This window comes from Parasteatoda tepidariorum, chromosome 9 (genome assembly GCF_982258835.1).
Source record: "Parasteatoda tepidariorum strain Cologne lab strain chromosome 9, Ptep-v5.0, whole genome shotgun sequence".
Lineage (NCBI taxonomy): Eukaryota > Metazoa > Arthropoda > Arachnida > Araneae > Theridiidae > Parasteatoda > Parasteatoda tepidariorum.
In genome coordinates, this window is record NC_141763.1 from 53,539,979 (window position 1) to 53,564,494 (window position 24,516).

Below are 24,516 nucleotides of genomic sequence, written 5' to 3' on the forward strand. Positions count from 1 at the left end.
AAAGAAAGAAAAAAAATTATAGGAAGAAAAAAAAGCTGCATAGACTGAGTTAAGTTTCACTATTCATTTTATCAATATTTTTACTGCATTATAACTCTTTATAAACAGAGAAAAGAGTTTTTTTTAATGAAAAAACAAAAACAAAAATGCATCTTAAGTGATTATTCTGTTCACAAGCACAGAAAACATTTTTACAGGGAAAAAGTACATTGAGGAATTTATCAAGTTCAACTTTCTCTTCATTATATATATCACTGAAAAGCAGTTTCTCAACGAAAATAAAAAACGTAGCTTTATTGATTTTCCTATATGTACTATTGAAATGATAAGGAAATCCTGCATGCACTATTTAAAACATTAAAAAATATTTTTACAAAAAGAGGTTTCTTTGAGTAATATAAGTTTTTTTATTCTTCATTGTGTTATTACTTTACTGAAAACTGTTCAATTACTGTTAAACTGTTTAAAACTGTAGCGTGAAAACTGTTTAATTAGGAAAAAATTGCGTTTAATTGAGTAATTCTACTTTTTCTTCCTTGCATCTAAATAAAAAGTTTTAAATCGAGAAAAAGAGATGTTTTATTGTTTTACCTACTCCAACTATACATATGTCATACTATACACTCGTTCAACATTACACCACTTTTGACTTTTCTCTTGACTGAAATATCGGGAGGTATATTTTCTTGCTAACGGCCTCCTTCTGTACCTCAATTTCAAAGGTATAAGCTTAGGGAAAATAAAATGTTCAAAGGAAGTTCATTTTTGCGTTTAATTTCGTAACGTGAATGATAGTGAGCGCTAATTAATTCGAATAATTTTTTAATGTGTGGTCTTTTTACGAAAGTTACTCAATTTAATTTCAGTTTTTTACTTCAAATTTATTTTTTATTTTGCTTACTATGCAGCTAATAAGCAAGGAAAAAAAGTTGAACAGAAAACCGTACCGAATTGAATTGCGTACTTAAGAAAGTGTCGCGTTATTATTTCTACCCTGCATATACTGTTTATAAGCAGGGAAAATAGTTTTACAGAAAAAGAAGTGTGCTAAATGGCGGAGAAAAGGTTTATTTCAATAGGTGTTTTAATTTTTTCTGCAAGTACCGTTCGTCAGCAGGAAAAGCAGTTTTACAGAAGAAGAAACGTGTGTGGCGATGGAGAAACGCTGCTTCAATAAGCGTTTATTATTTTTCTCGCAAGCATGTTCATTAACAGGGAAAGCAGTTTAACGCAAAGAGAAGCGCCGTTTCATCAACTGTTATTTTTTTCCGCAAGCACAGTTCATTAGCATTACAGTTCATTAGTTCATCAGCAGGGAAAATATTTTTACATAAAAAGAAGAGTTAAAGTGATCAAAATCGGTGTTTCAAAACCATTGTATTATTAATTTCCCCACAAATACAGTAAATAATTTGAAAATAAAAAAACAGTTCTACAGAAGCAGAAGATTCCCACAGACACAGAGAATAAGCATTGTTTCAATTAGCGTTGCATTATTTATTTTCTCTCGTACAACGTTCATATCATAAGTAGGGAAGTGGTAAACAGTTTTAAGATATTTGAAAAAGCACAATGTTATTTTCTATTGTTTATTGTTCCACATAAACTGTTCATAAGCAGGCAAAACAGTTTTAATAAATAAGAAGTGACAGTGAAAAGCAATGTTTTAAAAAATGCCATGTTATTTGTTTTTATTTATTTCCCACGCATAACAAGCTGTTCATAAGCAGGCGAAACAGTTTTACACAGTAAGAAATAACAAGTGTCAATGCGGCACGATGTTTTAAAAAGCGTTATGTTATTTGTTTATATTTATTTTTTCCACATAAACTGTTCATAAGCAAGCAAAACAGTTTTGCAGAATACTAAGTGACAGTGAGAAGCAGAGTTTCAAAAAGTGTTATGCTTTTTGTTTATATTTATAAACTGTTCATAAGCAGGCAAAACAGTTTTGCAGAATACTAAGTGACAGTGAGAAGCAGTCTTTCAAAAAGTGTTATGCTTTTTGTTTTTATTTATAAACTGCTCATAAGCAAGCAAAACAGTTTTACAGAATACGAAATAACAAGTGAAAGGGAGAAGCGATGCTAAAGGGTTAGTTGTTATTATTTATATTCCCTGCATAAAATTTTCATAAGCAGGGAAAAGAGATATACGGAATAAAAGGTGCCTAGAGTGAGGGCAGAAAGCGCCGTTTCAATTAACGCTATGTTATTATTTTTTCCCAGTGAACTGTTCATAAGCAGTAAAAATAGTTTTGAAAAACAAGAAATACTTTCACTGAAAGGGTGTCACAATTTCTTTTGCTCAAGACTATTACTAGAGGTTAGTTTTAGTTATTCAAACCCCTCCAAATTAAAGTAGTTGAATAAAAAATACTTTAAACAATGTAAATACATCGTTTTTGAACATAGAAAATATGTATAAGTATGAATTATAATTTAAACCTTCACCAAAATGAAATCTTCTAACTAATCTAATATATGTAGAAATGTTTATATATATATATATATATATATATATATATATATATATATATATATATATATATATATATATATATATATATATATATATATATATATATATATATATATATATATATATATATATATATATATATATATCATATTTTAAAAAATATTTTACTTTATATATTCACAGTAGTCATTTTATTTTAATAACTTTTATGCTTTTTATCGAAACAAATTGTAGTGGAATAAGATTTTTTTTCTTATTACGTAAGTTTATTGTAGGAATAATATTAATGAAATCGAAGTATTAAATTAAAAATGCAGTTTTAAAATATTAAAAATAAATTAAAAAATAAAAATAAATGAAAGTTATATAAAAATGAATATGAACAAAAATGATAAGTAACAATACCTATTTTTTATAACAAGTACTGTTTCTCTTAAAAGCATTTAACTTTATATACACTGCTATAAAAAGCAAACACGTTTTTAACTAAAAATTAAAACTTACTTAACTTACAGAAAATTGTGCCCTAAAATTAATATAAAGTATCATTAATAGTATTTTTCGTTTCATGTTTTCATCTCCACTTTTCAACAAAAAAAAAAAAGAAAAAATTTCGTTTTAAATGAAAAATATTGTGAAGTTCTTTAGATAAAATATTTTTAAAGAGCCAATTTTTGGATAAAATAATTTGTATAGGGTCTATTTTGTGAGAAAAAAAAGCAATTTATGAATGATCTTTTTTTATGATAAAATATAATCTGTCAAATTTTATAATAAATAATCTGAGAAATTTTTCATGATAAAATAATCTGTTCTTCAAAAAAGACACCGATGTCATAAAGCCCTGTTATAAATCATAAAATATCAGTTTAGCGAGCCATGAAAATACAGCTAGAGAGCAATGGTAAATAGTAGTTTGTATTATTGAAAAAGTAATTCGAAACGGCAGCAGATTTTAGACATTGCTAAAGAGGACATCGTAAGCAATAAGACCCCTCGACTTTCTTACATTATTTTTTTTTCCTTCTCCAACCGGGTGCCACGCGTGTGCTCTCGGATTAAGCTCTTTCCAGCAGCTGGCACGCGAACATCATTGAAGAAGGATCATCACCAACCTGCATTTTTTCTTGCTCTTCATTTTTTTCGCATCTACAATTCCTTAAAATCCGCGTAAAAGAGGGATTCCCCTCCTCAAACTTATTCGGCTTGTTGTGTAAAAGAAGACGCCGTGGACAGATGGAAATATAGGAAGCACGTGGCACGCGTCGGGGGTCTTGAGGGATCAGAAAGCGGGGAGGGGCGGAAAGAACATGATTTTCTTGAAAGGGGATTGAAATAGTAAGGTCACGATGTAGTCGTAACGAGATTTCACGATTCAATATTTACAGCCACTGGGATTTGATGGAACAAATTGCTTAACTGCTCACAATCCATTCTTCATATTTAACAACATCGTAATAGACAGGTGCTTTTTGTTTTCGTCTAATGTATGGAGAGATCAGCTAATTAAATTAGCTTTAAAGTTTATACGTTGACATTAGGAAATAAAGACCATGCCTTTCCTTTATTCGTATACAAGATTCCGATTGGCGAAATTTATTAATCCATAACACTCATTTAAAGTATCATATTTTTCGCAGTCGGAGAACTCTAAATTGATGGCAAAAGGCAGGTTTTGCAAAGTTAATTGTCAGCTGTTCACTGAATAATGCACTTGGAATCTTTTTCCTTTCCAAAAGCACTTACATTATCCTGGGATGCCTTCATCTATTGCGATTTTTGAAATTCATGGACTTGGCAAAGTAAATCAATACCGTGTAAAGTAGAGCCAGAATGTAGAGCAGAAAATAGTAGAGTGTAGATGTAAGGTAGTTAGAAATGAATAAGAGATTTCTAAAATTTAGTCGATATCAACAGCCTTAAAATTGAAATTTTAAAAAATTTATCATTTTAAAAATTATTTGCGGAAAAAATAGTTATACTTTTCCCTTTTAAGTATCAGTTTTGATCAATTGCAAAACTTATCTAAACATATTTACAATATAAAGAATTTCACACCATAATTTGTAAGTTGAATGAAATTGATAATAATAAACAAGATCATCTTGAGTAACTATTAATGCCTATTTCGTCTTAACTTATAGTATAAAATGTAGCATTATATTCATTTTTTTTTTAAATTTTCTTTCTTTCTTTTACTCTTTTTTTTCCTTTAAAAGAAAGGGGAAAAAAAGGAAAACGTTCACTTCGTATCACTTATGTGTGCCGTAAGAAAAACCTTTTACTTACTAACTTACTTTTAATAATTTTTACTTTTTTAAAGTGAAGTTATAATTTTTCGTAAAATTCACTCGTTTATTACAGGGAAAATGTTTTAAATTGGAAAGTCATTGTTTAGCGAATAATTTTTTTATGTTTCTTCATTGCAACACTTACATAATATATTTTAGTTGTCACTTTTTAAAAGAATTCTCCATTTAGAAACATAATCATTCAACAGCAGTAAACTATTAACGTGAATTATTCAATTGAAAGACTAACAATTAACTATTATATTCTGCATTATTTTATCAACTAGTTCATGAATCAATTTTTATTAAGCACAAATATTTGATAAAAATTTGCACTTTAGTTTTCATAAATTGATTTATGCTAAACTTTCAGATAGCTTGGACAATGATAAAGTGTTTATGATAAAAAATGTCAATTTTTTTTTCCATTTTTTTTTTCGAATAGTTTTTTTTATTTTATTCAAACATACACTAAAACTAAATTTTATCAACCTGTTTCTTAATATTTTACACTTTTTGATTACCTTATTTTACTTTAGCTTTATTTTCTTTTATCAATATATAAATACTTTTTTAAAAATATATAAGTATTTTGCATATTTTTATATAAAATATATAAGTATATTTATTTTAAAATGCATGATGCTCCAAAACAATACTTAGAGAATTTGAAAATTGCATCATGATAATTATAATAAAATAAATTTGTTAACACTTGAGTTTAGAAGTACTTGATAAGTTGTAAAGCAACTACATTCTTTGCAAAAATTATGTTTATGAGCAAACTTCTTATGAAGCTTATCTTTTTCTCCTAGCTTTATAACAAACACATGGGTTCTTTTTCAGTATGTTCCATCGGTTGTAATAAGATTTACCTAAAATATTATACAATTTAAGCTCTTGAGAGATTATTGAGAACACCTTGAACAAAATAAGAACTGGATCGAAGTTTGAAAAGAAGAAGAGTGGCTGCGGTGTTGAAGCACTAGATCTCACAATGGATCGGTTCTTGTTTACTAGCGATGGGCACCGCGTTTTGCATCATTAATCAGTACTATTCCCTTTTTTTATTTGCAGCACCTGGCTTTTCACTCTCTTGCTACCCAGCGTTTATAAATTGATTTTGCTTCCTGACTTATTTTCCCCCTCTAGCCCTCCATTTTCTTTAAAGAAAAGGTCAGAATCTCTTTTGAAATCACCATTCGGCAAGAAGAATCGATGAAAACCTCCGTAATTGTCCGGATTTGAAGAAATATGGAATATTTTACAACAGGGTGTGAAGCCAAATCTTTCAACAAAACATAAGCACCCTTTAAGTAGTTTTAAGCACTATATACATTAATTATCAAATTAACAAATTGCAAAATATTTTATATTATTCAAAGTCTTTACATGATCATGATAAAATAACTAGTTTCCGATAAAGAACTCTTTTCTGTTGATGTTTCTAATCCCCAAGAGGTCCATCCCAATTAGACCAAATCCATAAATCCAAAAATGTCCAGAAAGTCTAAAAACAGATGAGGTTTTGAAAAAACCTCGTCGATCTTAAAATCGATACAGTTTAGAATATGCTCAGGCGAAGCCTGAGCAGTCCTACATTTAGTGCAAAGTCCATAAGTCTTTCGCCCCTGAACATACAAGAGACACCTCAAGTGACCACTTGCAAAGCGAGATAAACAAGTCTTCTGGCTTCTAGGTCCCTCAAAAAGCAAGGCACTTCCAGGACGTTTTCTGAAACACCAACTATATGGAGGAGGAACCCTCCAGAGGTCCATAAACACTTTTTTTTGCACTCTGCAAAGACCTCATTGAAAGTGTTAGGAATACATGAGAACTCTTTTCTTGATTATATTAGCCACCATAAAAAGATCTAGAGATTATTCGGTTTTATTTCAGAGGGTGAAAAATGAAGCGCGAAATTGAGAATATCTTGCAAAATGCAGTAGAGCACATGAGAGTGCAAGAATCGCACCGAACGCAGCTCAGCAGACGCACATGCGGACTCGCAAGTATTTCATCAAACATGTAAAATGATTGGCGCTTTCATACGCTACTGACCGACGGTACGCCGAAATGCATTGCCTTTGAATGAATTGTGAAAACGTTGAATAGAACAATGTGAAAACCAAACTTTTGCATAATACGTGGCAAAAATTGACATGGTTAAGAAAAAGCTCATTTTCGAAAAGGAAAAATTAAGCACTTTTTAAAAACATCCAATAAAAAAAAGCACCTTTAAGGGTTTTTAGATAACGAAAATCAAAAATAAGCACCTTTAAGCACTTTTTAAAAACGTTACGCACCGTGTATAAGCATACTCGTTTGCTATTATTCAGTTCCGTACTAGACACATCTCATTAATGTGAAATAATTAGTATCAAGGGTCACGCTAGACTTTTTGTGAAAGATCATTTTTATTGCTCATAAGTTCCTGAATAAGGTCAGAATCTCTTTTGAAATTACTATTTCGGAAAAGAATCAATAAAAATCTCTGTAATTGTTCGGATTTTGGAACAGAAATATGGAATATTTTATAAACTTTTCATTTGGTTCTGCATTAAACACACCACATTAATGTGAAATATAGTTAGGGTTAGGAGTTGGTTGCTATGGATAGGACAAGATGGATAGATATGCTAAAGGCAGTCTGGCCCCCAAGACATTGAGAGGAAAAGTAAGTAAAATAAATGAATAAATATTTAATCCTGTTCGTCACAAAAAGTTAAGTGGATAGTAAGAAACTATGACTTGTAGAAGAATCAATTTAAATATTCAGGGATAAAGGTTTTACTCTGGTAACAATATTTATGAGAATTATTGAAATAACAATTTATGTCTGTGGTGTTCAACAATTCAATGGCGAACTGGCCCAACAATTCAATGGCGAACTGGCCCAACAATTCAATGGTGAACTGTTTTTCATCATCTGCCAGGTTGTTTTTTGTAATTTAATTTTTAATGAATTTCAAATATATTCTATAGCTTGTTTTTATTCTTTCAGCTACACCCGATCATCAATTCAAATAAACAGTCTTAGCAAAAATGCGGGGGAAAAATTAAGCTGACGTGAAGAGCATTGGAATTTTGAAAATTATCCTTATAAAAAGTATTTTTGAAATAAAAAAAAAACGCATGTTATTGAATTTTTTTTTTCTGGTTAGCATTTTGAAAAGGTCAGCTAACATTCCGGAAGCTAAGAGATTCAAGCGCGCGGAAATTCTTTGAAATGGAATGTCAGCGAGTGATAAACGGACGCGGAAGCATTGTATTTAATCACATCTATCGAGACAGAATATTCCAAGGAATTATTTGCAAGCCTATGAAAGAGTGTTCATAAATAATTGATGTTTGGCCAAAAATGAGATGATTTTTATTTTACTATTGGTGAAAATGGTAAAAAAAAAAAGATAAATATTTGTCAGTGAAAGGTATTTAAATCAGCACGTTACCTTTGAAGTGTAGAAACATTCGAAAGTTGTTAAATAAGTTTATAGTTTCCTACAACTACCATATCGAATTTCAGTTTTAAAGTAATGAAGCCATATCAATAATACGCCCCCGATGAAAGCTGAAAATTATTTTAAAAATTGTTGCCCAATATCCATACCTAAAATTTGATCCACCACCGAGATGAGTTTAACTAGAGGCTAACTAACTATGAGTTTAACTAACTTTAGGCGGGGTTAACTTAACTCTAGGCAAGTAATATATTGTTTCCTGTGTATTTTTTCACCTTGAATCGAATGACACAAAAGCCAAGTCGATAGGCCAAGTAGATCAAATGTTATAAGAGATTTGATATGTATGAAGTATAAAAAGTACAACTTTTAATTAACACCTATTTACTTACTAGAATCTCTTGTCTAGGCAATATTATATCTCATGCACTTTTTTTAAAAATTTAATGAAACCAAAATAAAGTCAATAGAATTGATAGTTCATAAATTGTAAAAGTTTTTATGTATAAAAATTACTGTTTTTTTTTTAAAAGAAAAATATTCACACAACAGCGCGTTGTAAGCCAGGGAGTCAAGGAGGATAAGATTCCACAATCTCGTGAACAACAGCATGATTGTTGTAATGTGGTCAGCACTGCACATAGGCAGTTTTTGGTTCCCAGACAGTTGGTACCCATCGATCTAAAAATGCCGCCACTCTGGATCGAGCCCCAGTTCTTCACAATGACTGTTCAGAGCCTTGACCAAGTTTTTTGCGTATACCTTTCTAAACATTTGATATTGTTATATAGATAAGCGAATTATTGGATCCTTTGAATTATTTTAATCCGAATTTATTGAGAAAAAAATGTATTCGATAAGAGTTAATAAGCTTAGAAGTTATGGGAATTTCATGTGTGAAAATTATAATTTTTGCCAGATACCCTACTGCTCATAATCCTGTTACCAAAATCTTATTGGATTTTTCAAAATAAATAAATAAATAAATAAATAAAAAATAACAATGTCTTTTTTGTGTAATGATGTTAGGTGCATAAATAAGCACAAAAACTGTACTTTTAAGCTCTAAATTAGCTTTTAATCAGCTTGGTTTTGATCACATTTAATTTAGCATACAAAAATACGTTCGATTCAAAGCATCGCTTGTGCAAACAGCAATTTCAAATGCGTATTAGTACAAAGGAACAAACTTCGGATATCCACATTGGGTCGGTACCACAACAATTTCCAACTTTTCATCATCTATTTCCCCACAACCGTCTAACAGATTCAGAAATCACTTTTAAAATTTACTTTGTCTATTCAGAATAATTATCAAGAACTAAACCCTCAAAAACTACACTTTTTGCCTTGATTACATTACCTTCACCAAATTTTATCCATTCGACAATTATTACCATTCGTTATTTAAAAAAAACTTTTTCAAATTTCATTACATCAAAAGTCGAGAGATTTTTACAACTTTCATGATCTTTTTAATTGTTTTTCTAGCAATTGTGAAAAATAACTTGCGCTTAAAATTTAATTTACTTACATAATTTTTTTTCGAACTATCTGTTTCTTTTGTGATTGAAAATGTTTTTTTTTCTTTCTGTGGTGTGTGTGTGTTTTATAGTAAATAAACGAATAACAACTAAAAAGTATTTATAAAAATTGAATTTAAATGTATTTTATCAAGGACTTAAATTCACAGCTTTGAAAAAGTTTTAAAAATGCTTCAATCCTTAAAATTTAAAGTTCGTCAGCAATTCAATAGAAAACAATTCAGTACAATTAAACAAAAAATACTATAATTCAAATTATTAATTATAGTCATATATTAAGTAAAGTAAATGCGTTGTAATTCATAGAGGTTATTTTTCATATTTATATAATATGCTTTCATATTTATAATATTATTTTCATGGGTTAAAAGTTAAAGAGTAGAATACTTCAGAATAAACTTAAGAAACTCCATCAATTTATAATTAATTTTTAAAATAGATTATTTTGGTTATTTTATTTTGGTATTTTATTTTATATTATTGGTTATTAATTTATTATTTTATTTCAAAATTGATTTTTTTTTTAATATCTGCTTCGATTTTTGAAAATAATCAATATTTTTTTCTTTTACTTCTTTTGTTCCGGTGTACATTTTAATACGATTTTTTATGATTAAATTATCAATCCCTAATTTTTTTTTCATTAAATTCACAATTTTAGCGAAATCCCTTTTTATTCGAAATCAACAGACTTGCATTTTTTTTCGTTAAATTCAAAATTTTAACAAAGAAAAAAAAAAGAAAAAAAGATTGGAATATTTTGTTTTAATTTCATCTATAAAAATTAAAATATTCTAGATGAGTATTAAGTTTAAACAAACACAGGTTTAAACAAACTCCATTTAATAGTCACTTTAAAAGAAAAAAAGAAACAGCCTTAAAGTTGACCATTTTAAAATTGACTGAATGTAGATAAAGACTTCCTGAAAAACTGTTTTTTTCCCCTCATGGTGCACTGAAAGAAGATCAAAGAGGAGAATAATACGGGAAGAAAAGTGTGTAAAAGAATGGTATCCATAGAGAAAGGAAAATTTACGACAGTGATGGGGAAATGTCTAGACATCTTCATTCGGCGTTCAGCATTCGATCGTAAATTTCACTCTTTATTAAATGGTAATCATTCCCAGAAACGCAAAGAAAAAGAACATGATAGCGGTTCACATACAGTTTGAAATTGGATTTTTCACCTCGATTTTCAACAGAATGTTTAAAATAAATATGTAAATTAAATTTGTAAATTAATAACGTGCTTTTCCTCAAGTGTTTCGTTGCCTTAGGAGAAGCTTCGCTTGCCAAATTTTACGAAAAAATAAATTACATTTTAGAATTTTATATATTTTTAATTAAACTCGAATAAATTATAAATTAAGTCTCATCGAACAAAAGTTTGCTTCATGTATCAGAGTTGAGTGTCGATTATAGTAATCGATTACAACTTTAATTAATTATAAGCAATCGATTAATCTTTGTTGAGATCAGAGTTGGGGGGAAATGTAATCGATCTTATTAATCAATTACTCAAAATCATAATCACAAATTTAAACTACAACTGTAATCGGGATAACAATAATCAATTACTCGTAATCATGACTACAAACATTCATAATTTTGATTGCAACATTTTCGTGATTTCAATAATCAATTACAGTAATTAATTACTCGTAATCGTGATTACAATAACCAATTACTTGTAATCGTGATTATAATTATCAATAACTCATAATCGTGATTAAAAATAATCCGAATATCTCATTACATGAATTCATGATTACAATTAGGTAATCAAAATATACGATTACAAATAAAGAAGATTGTATACTGTATGTATGATTATATTATGTAATGCATATTGTATAATGTATTGTATAATGATACATTTTGTACGCATTTGCATACAACGAATGTAAATAGGAATGTGTGTACATAAGAATGCGGATATATATGAATGTATAGTATTTGCGTGCATACAATTTAGTTAATATAAAATACGTAGTTACTATACTATACAATTGTTTTGCATGAATGTACAGAATTGTATGTACAGAAATACATGTATGTATATAGATAAAATATATGTACGTAAAAGAAAAAGAAAACGGACCATCCTGAATAACTTTTGATCTAACGATTGGATTTTCAATTTTTAGAACTGAATCAAATGTTTCGAGAGGGTGACCTCAAATATGCTGATTAATTAGTGCAGACTATACTTTAATTTAAAAAATCAGACACAAAAATAAACAACTTTTTTTTTGTTGTTGATTTGGAGCTCTGACGCCAAAAACATAAGGGTAGGCAGGGGAGTCAGAGAGTGGTTCAAGGTATAGACCCCTTAATGTTAATTTTACTTTTTGCGTACTTCGTCTTATCTCAAGAACTTGTTAAGTGAACTGAAAAATCTTGTTTTAAAATTCAATTTCTCGTGAACGAACTGATTTCGCACAAATTTGTACTTTTTTGTGTAAAATTGCTTTCAAATTTTTTTTTTACTTATTTAATAAAATAGTAAAAAATCTTAAATATTTGCCAAAAGTTATTTTTTCATGGAATTATCTTCGTTAAACAAATTTTATTATTGTATGCAAATTTTTTCAACTTGCTTAAAAAGTTTTCACCATTTGTCGAAATACGCAAAAAGTAAAATGAACATTAAGTTGTCCAAACTTTGAACCTGACCAAACTATATTTCTCAAATTGCGGCTACACCCTATATTTTGGGAGTCAGAAATCTGAATCCGACAAAAACAAAACACTTTCTATTCGCTTAAAATGTTCTTGAGATATAGTGAAACACTTTTTGGATTGGACCGGGGACCGCCAAGCCTGATCAAACTATGGGGACAATATTTTTCAGATTGCGGGTACCCCTTATACTTTTGAGGCTCAGTTTGAGGCTTAAAATATCCCCTACTCTAAATTTTTTTTGTATGTTTGAGGTCACTCCCTTCGAACCATTAAGATTCAGTTCTAGAGGGTAAAGATCCGATCATTAGATCAAAAGGTATTTAAGGTGGTCAGTTTTTATTTTATTTCGCTCACTGTACTCAAAATGTATGCATGTTGACAGTTTTCATCAAAATCATGAATGATTTGCGAGTAATTGACCATTGCAATCACGATTACAGTTGTAATCATGATTACGAATATTTGATTACTGTATTCGAAAAATGCAATCGATTACATTTTGCCCAACTCCGATGTGTACGTCTAAGGTGTTTGAATACCTGTGGAAGTTTTTATTTCGTAACTTTTTCAAAAATAGAAAATTCAAAAATGTTTTCTAGAATTTTTATAGTTATGTTCTTTCTCTATATTAATTAATATAGTTATGCACATTCAAACGAACTGATATGCAGATACATTCATTCGAATATTTCTTGAATTTGTATCCCAGTTATTTGGATAAAAGTATTTTTTCTTTAAAAATAAACATTTCATTTTTAATTTTTTCTCAGTTATGTTCTAAAATTGTATAAGTATAATCATTATTTTTTCACGGTTTTTCATCCATTATATTTATTATTTATCCATTTTATTATTATTTATCCATTTTATATTATACATAACAATAACTGTTGAAATTATTTTTCAAAAAAATAAAATAATCAGTTATGATATAAATATATTAACCTTAAATTTATAACCTGAATACTTGAATGCGTTAGAGGTTTCAAAAAATAAAAAATTATTATTACTTTTATATAGAAATTTTCACTGTTACGTTCTTTCTAAAATAGTACAATTTTCTACATGCCGACAAACTAATAATCATATACCAGATACATCTAAGCAAAAAAATATTGAATGTATATACCGGATACTTGAACATGTTTCATCATCATCAATAACTCGACAGTCCAGGGTGGGCCTTGGCCTTCTCAAGAAGTTTTTTCCAGGCTAACCTTTTTCCAGCTAGCGTTTTTCAGTTTTTAGGTTTTAAGACAAAAAGGTATTTTTCTAGGACATCTATCATCGCAAATTCGGCCTGCCTCTGTTTCGTGTGCCAACTGGTCTGGCATTGAAAACTCTTTTTGTGGTAACAGGGGTCTGTCCAGACATTTTGCGAAAGGTCCTGTTTTTGTAAAATTGTGAAAAAATAACTCGTAATTTGTGAATATAAAATAAACGTTAAGTCAAATTTTTTCAACCAAGGTCCTGCGTTTGTGAATTTGTGCAAATAGGGTCCTGTCATTACAAAAAACTTTTTCAAGGAGTTTTTAAATTGTAAATAGATACGAGATTATGTTGAGCACTGTAAAATTATAATTCAAATAAATTAAATTTTCAAAAATAAACAGCAATTGCTGCTACTAAATTGGAGATGCAACATACAAATATTTGGTATTTAGCCTATACTGCTGAACGCAGGATATTCATTTCGGACGAATATAGGAAGAAGCGTCTGCCGAAGACAAAACTTAGTTCGTTTACATCTGTCTTTCTTTCCCTCAACCCTTTGGGAAGGGTTTATTCGATAACAAAACAATGATAAAAATAAACAAATATATGAAGGGTCCAATTAAAAGATTTTTGATTAAAAGATTTTTTATTTTGTGAAGGTTCCGTTTTTATGAAAACATATTTTGTGAAGGGTCCGTTAACGGACCCAAATTTCTTCTAAACAGTCCTCTGAGTACGGTCTTCATCCATTCTGATCACGTGGCCTGCCCATCTTATTCCTTGTCGTTTTATGAAGTAAATAACTTGGATATGTTTGGGACTATAAATTTTCTAACGATGAATATATATATATATATATATATATATATATATATATATATATATATATATATATATATATATATATATATATATATATATATATATATATATATATATATATATATATATATATATATATATATATATATATATATATATATATATATATATATATATATATATATATATATATATATATATATATATATATATGTATATATTTAATTGACTTTTACATTTGTCCAAAAATTTTATAGTTCCTTGCATTCGAGCAAACTAAAAGAAAATCAAGCACACATCCAATATGTATCTAAATTTTGCATAAATAACACTTTCAGAATAAATTCTCGTGTTAAGTCGTTGAAAATCCCTTGTTAACAAGAGAAAAAGGGCTCATTGATGCGTAGTAGTGAAACGAGTTCTAGTAGTTAGAACTCGAGTATCTTGTGTAATCCCGTAATAGGACACCAAGTGAAAGAGGGCCCGATAAAGTCTAAATTGAGATTCTCTGAAGGATTAGTGTCCGTCATTGTCCACTTCATGATAGCACCAGTTTCTAATAGAAAAACAAGAAAAGTAGGAATCGCTTAAAAGAATAGGAACATTAGTAATTCCCTACGTTATAAATATCGCATTGTTTCCATCGGTTATGTCAACTATTGGCTTTGTTTTTCCAGATTTTAAGACTGGCGATATTCAATTGTGCTAGGTATTAAATGGATAAGGCAGCATACTTGGTGAAACTTGTTATGTAGTAGCAAGATTCATTAGACACCTAGTTTCAATGATAGTAGTATGCGTATGGAATATCAATTGAATGGTTTTTTTTCTTGGTTTTTCTCAGACCTACATGCATAAATAAAACTTATTTCAAATTTCAAACATCAAAATATTTTCATACAATGTATATCGCTTTTTTTATGGGTCATAAAAGAAATCAGGAAACTAAATATGTCTTTAACAATTTTGATAGTTTTACATGATCTTCGAAGACTTCATGTTCACAGGGACGGGAGGTTTAAATGTTTATAGGATCTAGTTTAAATATGTCAGTAAAATATTTAATTTTTATCAAATACAATATTTTCTCATCCTAAACTATGTATTACATGCGTAATTTTTCTTTCTTAAAGCATATTTGAAGAACTGAATGTTTAAAGAACTAAGTGCCATTTTAATGGATTCGAGAGCAAATTAGATTTAAAGTTTATACATTGATCATATGGAATTAATATTATACTTTAGCCTTTAATTTTTGTCTGTAAATTTCCAGTATGCGAAATTTTTAAATCTCTAATACTCATATATGCACTCTTGACATTGTAATTTTTTGCCAAAACAGTGGCTTTTTAAGGTATAATTACAAGAAATTCATCCTATGTTTGTTGATAAATGCTTCAATCACTTCAAAAACTACGCTCAAAGATTGCGACTTAGTACTTTTATTCTATAAGATCTGTGAAATTCCAAGACTTGAGAAAAATAATAAATTAAACAAGACAAAAAAATTTTCGTTGTTCAAAAAATTTTAATGTTTCAAAAAAAGATCACTTGAAAATTTTCTTCACTAAGCTCCTTAATTATGATGGGCATTGAAGAGAAGAAATTTTTTTCTGAACTCTTTTTGAATTAATGAAGCATAAAACATTGATATTATCCATGACAGGATTTAACATTAGTTTTAACTCTCGAACTACCAAAATACTAATTTGATACGTTTTTACATTTTGGTAACTTTGGATAAACTTTTTTTTAGAATTCTCTGAGGAGGGATCTTATTTACTTATGAATAAAGTTTAAAAAAAATTTTTCATTGCGAAAATAAAACTATTCACTGGAACAATATTTTATTTTGTTAGATTTATTATTGCTTTCTTTTAAAGATATGATAATTTATTATATTGAAATTTATCTGAAAACGTTCAACGAGACAAGGCAAAAACGACGCGTGATTGAAATTATCATTGTTTACTAATGTAAAGTTCATTGTTTCATATTATAACTGTTCGCTGCCGCTCATCAACCCCGATGATTGTTTGCAATTATTGTTTTTTTTTTTTTTTAGCATAAAACAGTTTTTTTTCTACGAAATGAAAGTGTCCACTTAAAATATACGTACTACAAAGAATTCTCTTTGTTTACGCTTGTGGTCCCACTTCCCACGCGTTTAATATTTAAATTTTTATATTAAATGTTAATTATGAGTCAAATTGGTAAATAGTATGTAAGATCTCGTGTGATTCCATTTCCCTTAGCATTCCATTAAGATCGATTACTGATAAATAATTTTGCTTTGTAATCATTTTTTTTTAAATATGTAAAATTTAAAATTGAAGGTATATTCTTACAACAAATTTTGTGTAAATCGTAATTTATATTTTTACTTAACAACATTAATATTTTTACTTAACAAACAGGCTGATATAAATACAATTTGTGCATAAAGTACATTAAATTCTAAATCATTTAATGAAACTTCATATCGACAATTTATAATAGCATATTAATGTAATTTACACCAAAAAAAAATTGTAAAACGGTTAATATGGTTAGATATCGATTTGAGTAGTAATGCCATAAAGTAATGCCATTGCAAAGTAATGCCATAGAATTACGTTATAATAAAGAAACAATTCTTTTAGTTTCAAACTCTTAATTTAGAAAACAAACAAAATCAAAAACGTAATAATAGCGGAGTAAAATAATAGAAATGAATATTACAGGGAATAACCTTTACATTTAGGATACAAAAATATTTTTCAGGAAAACAATGCCTTTATGACTTTTATTAATTTTATGTTGATGATATAATAAAAAATAAATAAATAAAAAATAAGAAAATTAATGTGGGAAAATTGAATTGAGATTTTTCGACCAATAAAAGTAAACCGACAACAATGGAAAACTTCGACAGCATCATTAGGTTTCTATAAATAGTTGGAAATGTTAGTAATAAGCATTTTATGTCGAGACTTTCATCAAAGAGGTGCATTTGACTCAAACTTATTGAATTACCTTTCAACCGCAACTTCAAATAATCTAGTTTTTGAAGGTTTTAATCCTTTCTTTGCTCTGATAGATCTTGATAATGATTTTAAAATGAATTAGTACAAATAAAATTAAACTTTTAACTGCAATTAATTATAAAATAAAACAGCGTTGGTAAGAGTTGTAAAAGAGGAAGATCTGTAGCAAGACGAAACTATTTTTCCTACGAATTGTAAGTTAACGCTCTGAATCTTAACTACCTAGCTGACCTGGTTAAATGTAGCAGTCAGTAATATTAACAGTGGTAATCTGAAATCTAACAGCATGACCTTTTTTTTCCACGGATATTCAAGAGATGAAGCACAGTTTAAATTTTACTGCAATTTTTCTAACTTCATTGATAATATGAACTCTGAAGGCTTAAATTTGGTAAAATGTACTGTGCAAAAATTTTTAGTCACATTTTTGAGGAAAAATAGTATTGTAAATGTCTGAACTATCGACGAATTGTTTTTTGGAAAATATCAGGATCTCTCTTAAGAAATTCTAGAAAGTAGTATGACTTTTAGTAGTATCAGTTCAGTAGCCAATAAAGTCTTTGCTTATGAATACAACAGTCAAGACAGACAAATTTACTATTAATTTTTCTTCGGATTTGCTAAATTCTACACTTTTCGAAGTTTTTAAGCGTGTTGAACTAATTTGCTAAATTAATTTGCGTAGTTGAGTCACAATATTGAGCAAATTAATCCTTATGTAATTGCATGATATTACGGTTCCACTTGAGCGGTTAATGCGATTTAGTTTAGCTCCTTACTAAAGTTACAAATACGGATCATATTTGTGATATGCTGGTTCAACATTGGAGTGATTTTCATAATAATGTGTTTTTACTGTTGATTTTGGAGATTTATATCTGTATAACATACACTGTAAGAATATTTATATAATTTAAGAGTTTAAAATTTCGTTCTATTAGGAACTACCAGTAGAGTATTTAAAAATTTGGAAAATTGGATTTATATCATGCTATTTTAATAAATTTCGATTAATTTATCCATTAGTAAATTAATCCATTAGTAAATTTATCCATTTCTATTAATTTATCCATTTTTTTTAGTTGTATAAGACACACCCAGGGACTAATATAGGACAATTTTATTTATGGGCACACCCTTCCCTGTACCCTGTCTCCCAATAACCTGGCAGCGTCTTCTTACATATTGTTGCTTGTGAGACTGTTGATGAAATATGGTTTGCTTGCCAATATTTATTTTTAAAAAAATATGACTGGAAACTTTTCCTTAAATTGAATGAACATATTTTGCTTGTCAAAATTATGTTAATTCAATTAGCACTATTTACTTCTCAAAATTATGGTCATTCATTCAATTTTGATCAGGCAAAATTTGAATTTTCCACCATTATATTACAGAAGCATTTGAACTACTTTTAAAATGTTACATTTAATTATTATTTGTGTTTGTCAATTATGTAAGCAAACTATTTTATTTACATTACAAATTCCTTTCTTCACTATACACAGAACGTTTTATTATACCCCAAAACAACAATGAGTTAGTATTATGTTATCATACAATATGTAAACTATTTTATTTATACAACTTAGTATTACAAATAATACTAAGTTATATAAACAACACAATTTTTAAATATTCGTATCGAAAATTTTTTTTAAGCAATTTTAAAAATTGAAATAAATGTTTTAGATTAAAATTTTAAAGGAAAAGAAAAAATTATTTTTCTAAAGTAAAAGTGAAAGAATACGGATTGTATAACAAAAAATCTTTTTTTTTTTTCCACAGAGAAATAAAATTATGCTAGAAAGAAATTAAAAAATTATTATTATTGATACTTTTTTCTTTCAGTTTCTCAGTGAAAAATAAAAAACTTGAGGTTTAAAATTCCAGCCTTTACTGAAAAACTAAAAAAAAAAAATATAAATAAATAATAAACTTAACTTACCTTTATCATCTTCGATCTCAGTACGTCTGTGTAAAACGATTAGACGCAATTTATTGTAACTACCTAGTTCCAAGTGATTTCAAGAGTGTAGTAAACTTAACAAAACGAAACAAGGAAGCAATAATGACTCTCCGTTACACATCTTTCCTATCGCGCTTGATTTAGCATGTTTCGACATGTTATAAAAAATGAGTATCGCTTTGATCGAATTGGAAGCAGCTGTATCAATGCGTGGGAAGAGAGAAAAGTTCGTCATGGGACACAGAGTTCGAAGTATCATTTAATGTTTGCCTGGCGCATTTGAAAGCAGTGCGCCACACCTAATGTTTAGATAATGGTTTAAAAATAAATAAATAAATAATTTGGTTATTTTCTTAACTGATTATTTTTACAATCTATTTTTTATTATTTTTAATTTATAAAGTTTTCAATAGGGACGATCACTTCAATGAGAGTGTTCTGGATTCGAATCGGGAGTTGGAAGTTAAACTAATCAGAAAATAATTGCTAAAAAATGCAACGAATTTTTTTTTCACAAAGTAAGGGGACAGAACCATGGTCGGATATAGCGTGCTCCTCCCAATGAGGTGACACAGGTTCGAATCCTAGTGATGGCAGGTTGATAAGAACTCTACTTCCTGTCCGCACCTACTATATTGTTGACGTAAGAATATCCTAATTTGTAGATGGATCATGGATTTGAATCCCCCTGGTGCCGGGCTAACCTTGGGAGGTTTTCGTGGTTTTCCTCTTTATGTAGCTCAAAGGCTAGTTAGGTGGAATATCTAGAAAACTGTAGGTGATGGGAAAACACGAAGGAGGAAAGCGGTATATTCGGATTTAAAAGGTCATTTTACGTAAGAATTAACAGAAATGATGTCCAGATTGATTTTCATGCCGAGTAGTGATAATGTTTACTTATGTGTTTTATGAATACATGCATGAAATTCAATAAAATTTAGTATATTGTAATATTTTGCTGTGTAGAAGGAAATTAATTAAAGCATTATGTTTATCAAACTATAGCAAATGTTTTTTACAGAAAATGTTTTTTAACGTATTTAATGAAAAGAAAGATATTTTGCAAAAAATAATGATATATAAATAATTGATAATATAATGATGATAAATAATTATAAACTTATCCGTTTTAAAAAAGCTTGTATAATTCTTTAAATGTTTGAATTATATTTTTCAAAACTTTTGACTCTTACGAATACATTATTTTTTTTAAAAAAATCAGAATAGGTGAATATGTGCTTTAGAATTTTAGTATGAAAAGTAATTAAGTTCGGATCGTCTTTTACCTTTCTGTTGTTTGCTTCACAAGCACAGTATTTATTTCTTTTTTAAAAAAATATTTATTTTAAGCATAAGTAATTCCGTAAAATTTGGATAGTATATTTCACTTTTTATAATTTACAAAATTATTGATTTTAAAAAAAAGTGTATTTTAAGAATACATGTAGAGGAAATTTTATAAAATTTAAGACATTATTTTTAACGGAGCAATGGATTTCTTATTTTCCGTGCATTTTCAATATGTATCTATTTAAAAAATTATATTGAGCTTAAAATAGCTCTCTATATTCACTTTTTTTAATTATTTAAAATTTAGATTTCTTGTTTTTTAAAAAGAAAATTTATACTAGATTACATTACAAATATTTTCCGAAATCTGAAGTAAATGTTATTGATAGCATAGAAAGTAATGGCATTTCTCTAACCCTCTTCCCAAAATATACATATTTCTTACATAAAACAATCGACACTTTAAAGACAGATAGTTGAAAGGGCTGGGATAGCCTGGTTGGTATTGCAAGAAGGTTTTAGAACACTTTTACTAACGCAATGAAATTGAATTGTATGATCTCAGCAGCGAAAAAATCATAATTTAAATTGCAATTGTAGTACATGCTCCAAAATACTAAAATATTTACATTGCTATTTTAGTTTTTTTTCTTCAAATTTCTTGGTTTGGGAGGTATGAGGTATGATCTTGTTCAAATTAATTATTATTAAGAAAAAATAAATTAAATTGTGAGGGACTGAAGAAATCTCTGTAAATTTGCCAAATCACGCTTAAACATGCCCTTTAATCCTGGAAGGAACATTTCCGACGGACGTGAGCATGACGAATAAAACACGACAGATATAAAGATTCGAAAGTTATGGTAGAGAAACGATTGTGACCTCCAATTAAAGGGGGTGGCAGTTGTTGTCCCGAGTAACATGAGCTGAGGATAATTCTTATTTCAATGCTCTCACGCAATCTCTTTTCTTTTCTACTCTCCACTCGGTTTAGCCATTCCTCTATGTATTTACTTACACCAGAAAGCGAATAACCCTATAAAGACGCTAACTCTTGATTTCAGTACCACCATGTTTGACCACAGATTAATCTCGCCGTTCACGGTTCGTTAAACTCAAAAAAGGCTCTTTTGGAGCAGAGATGAATGCTCAAACATAGTTTTTGGGTAATTGAGGATATTAAAGGTAATTTTGAGTAATTAAAGAAGGGAAGTTACGCATTAATCTGCACACATTTGAACTTGCTTGTGTTAGCAAGCGGTGTGTTGTGGATTACGTCCAATGTTGCAAAATTGGGAATAAGACAGAAAAGTGGATGCACTAACAAGTTCGAACATAAATAAATATTAGTTTTGAAGCAGCTTGTAGCAGGTTAAATAATAATGAAAGTCAACTTGTATAAACTCACATAGAGTCAGTTCCAGTGGATGGAACTTGGTATATACTTTATCTAGACCACAAGAAAAAGAAATCTGCAATAGAGAAATCAGTATAGATTATGACCAATGGATGAGAAATGGCGAATGGAGGGAAAAAAAACACGTTACAGCAAGTCCAACCGCCAAAAATTTTCCCACTGGACTGATCGATAGACACGGTTTTCAGTAGATTACTACCAAAGTCAAGCATCACTGGAAGTGGACAGTGAGTGGGAGGATGACCACTTTGATTAATCTACGAAGTGACCGAGTGTGCGCGGTATCGGCCCTGGTATAACTGTTCTAATCAAAGCTTAACCCCGTCCCGCCCCTGTCAGGGGGCATCCGGAGAATACTGTAGGCTCTAAGTGCGCGTACGTGACCTCTCAGCAAAAGAAAAAGAGGATTCAAAAAGGTAGGCATGGTGGCAATCGATGGCAACACCAGAAGGCCTCAAAGAATTTAGCGAAATCTCAAAATTAACAATAGTAGTTACTCAGAAAATAGAATTTAGGAGTTTGAGTGTTCAAACATAATAGGCAAGGCATCAATTAAAAAAAAAAAATTGAAAAAAACTGTTTTAATGTAAAGTATCTAACTTCGCACTCAGATCGTCGGGCTATCATAGTAAGATTGCCAACTCTTCTGCAAATGGTTAAAAGAATGATAGCATGCCATCAGATCACTCTCAGGGTTGTATCCCAGACCATCATCAATAGACCATTGTGCATCTCTAGTGCAATGTAAATAAAGTACAACTATTACTACTACTACTATTACCAACTGTTGACCAAGGGATTTTTCGATCTATTGCTGACACATGCTATGTGATACTTGCATTCGATTCAGTGTCATTTGTAAGCCGCTGAAGTCCTCTTCTTTGCTGCAGAGCTTTGACTATTTAGTCTCCTTGAATTTGGTAATAATCTTTTTCAGTTCTTTCCCTTGTAACGATATGGTGCAGAATGATTTTATGCCAGTGACTATTAGGTTTTTTAACCACCCTAAACTCACTTTCTTGTGCATGGATAAACCTATCTATATAAGTAGATCTGAGGATCGAAATATGAACTATTTTTATCGCATATTTTTCCTCTTAATTCATAAAACGCATATACTAAAAATTTCATCGATGTATGTAAACCAGAAAAAAACACTAATGAGATATCACACTCTCGCATTGCATTGTGCACATTTCCATACACTGAAAAAAAATGCAATTTTTTTTTCAATTTTTCCGAATATTTGACGTTGTGGTAGCGGAGTTAACGACCATGCCAACCTTCATCTATCAAAAGTTACCTCGTGACTGAAACAAGTTAGCATGTCTTATAAACCAGTGAATTGATGTTTAATTTTCGTAGTGGTAGTTACGCTACAACGCTATAAAGCTGTTTTGTTTACGAAACGATTTTTAACGCTAACAATAAAAGAATTAACTAATTCTCGCCATACAGGTTTTGCTACCTTAACTTTAAGCAACTTAACCTTCTCTTAAATCATTTTACGATTGTTTTCTACACTGACTCTTACTTTTTAGCAATTGCTTAATGGTTTTGAATATCGTATAAATATAACTGCCATTCGACTTTATTGTCAAATTGATACTGTATTGTTTATTATCAATTTTTAGATATAATTTTTGTTAAGTTAAGGTGCGAATGACAACAAGGTGGGCTACTATATTTTTAAACATTCTTACTCTTACATATGATTTTAATATAGACTTTTAAAGTGAAAACAGTTTTAAACATTTCTTCACAATAGAACTCGCGAACCACAGTGGCTGAGGAGATAGAACGCTTTCCTCCAATTGAGATAACCCAAGTCCCATAAGGATGACAACTCGATAAGTTTTCTGCTTCTTACTCGCATCTACCACAATGCTGGCATAAAATAACCATATCTGGTGCAAATACAGATTTGTTTTGAACTTTCACAGAGAAAGCTTGTTTTTACACAATGAAAGACCATTGCAACTACGGATTTACTTGGTAATTTTACGAAGAAAAAAAAAATTCTTGTATGTTAAAAAACCGTTAATGCTACGGATTATTTTGAAAGTTTAGTACAGAACCTGGCCAACAACCAACAGCCTAGGTGGTTGTGCAAGACCGTATATTTTATGTTTTAAAACCGTTTTTTTTCTTCTTCTTTTTCAGTGTACGTAGACTCTGTTCAAGATCGGTAGAAAACCGAGTTCGTTATATGGTAACTGCTCTGCTCAGCTCGGAATTCACATACTTGAGCATACAGGGTGTTCCGTGACAGTGTGTTCAATAAACATGTTCAAGCAACTACAGTCCCATCACAA

At 29.5% G+C, this 24,516-nt stretch overlaps 1 protein-coding gene across 2 annotated transcripts in view; it reads right to left on the reverse strand.

The window, feature by feature from the left end:
* Positions 1–24,516, reverse strand: part of LOC107448055 (protein spitz) — a 128,937-nt gene that overhangs the window by 77,159 nt on the left and 27,262 nt on the right. The window contains exon 1 of one of the 2 annotated variants that reach the window (XM_087151826.1): positions 19,474–19,699. The exons of the other annotated variant lie outside the window; for it this stretch is intronic. The gene's annotated coding sequence lies outside the window, so the exon portion shown is untranslated. Of the gene's footprint in view, positions 1–19,473; positions 19,700–24,516 lie in introns of those variants that run through there. 2 annotated transcript variants of the gene reach the window in all.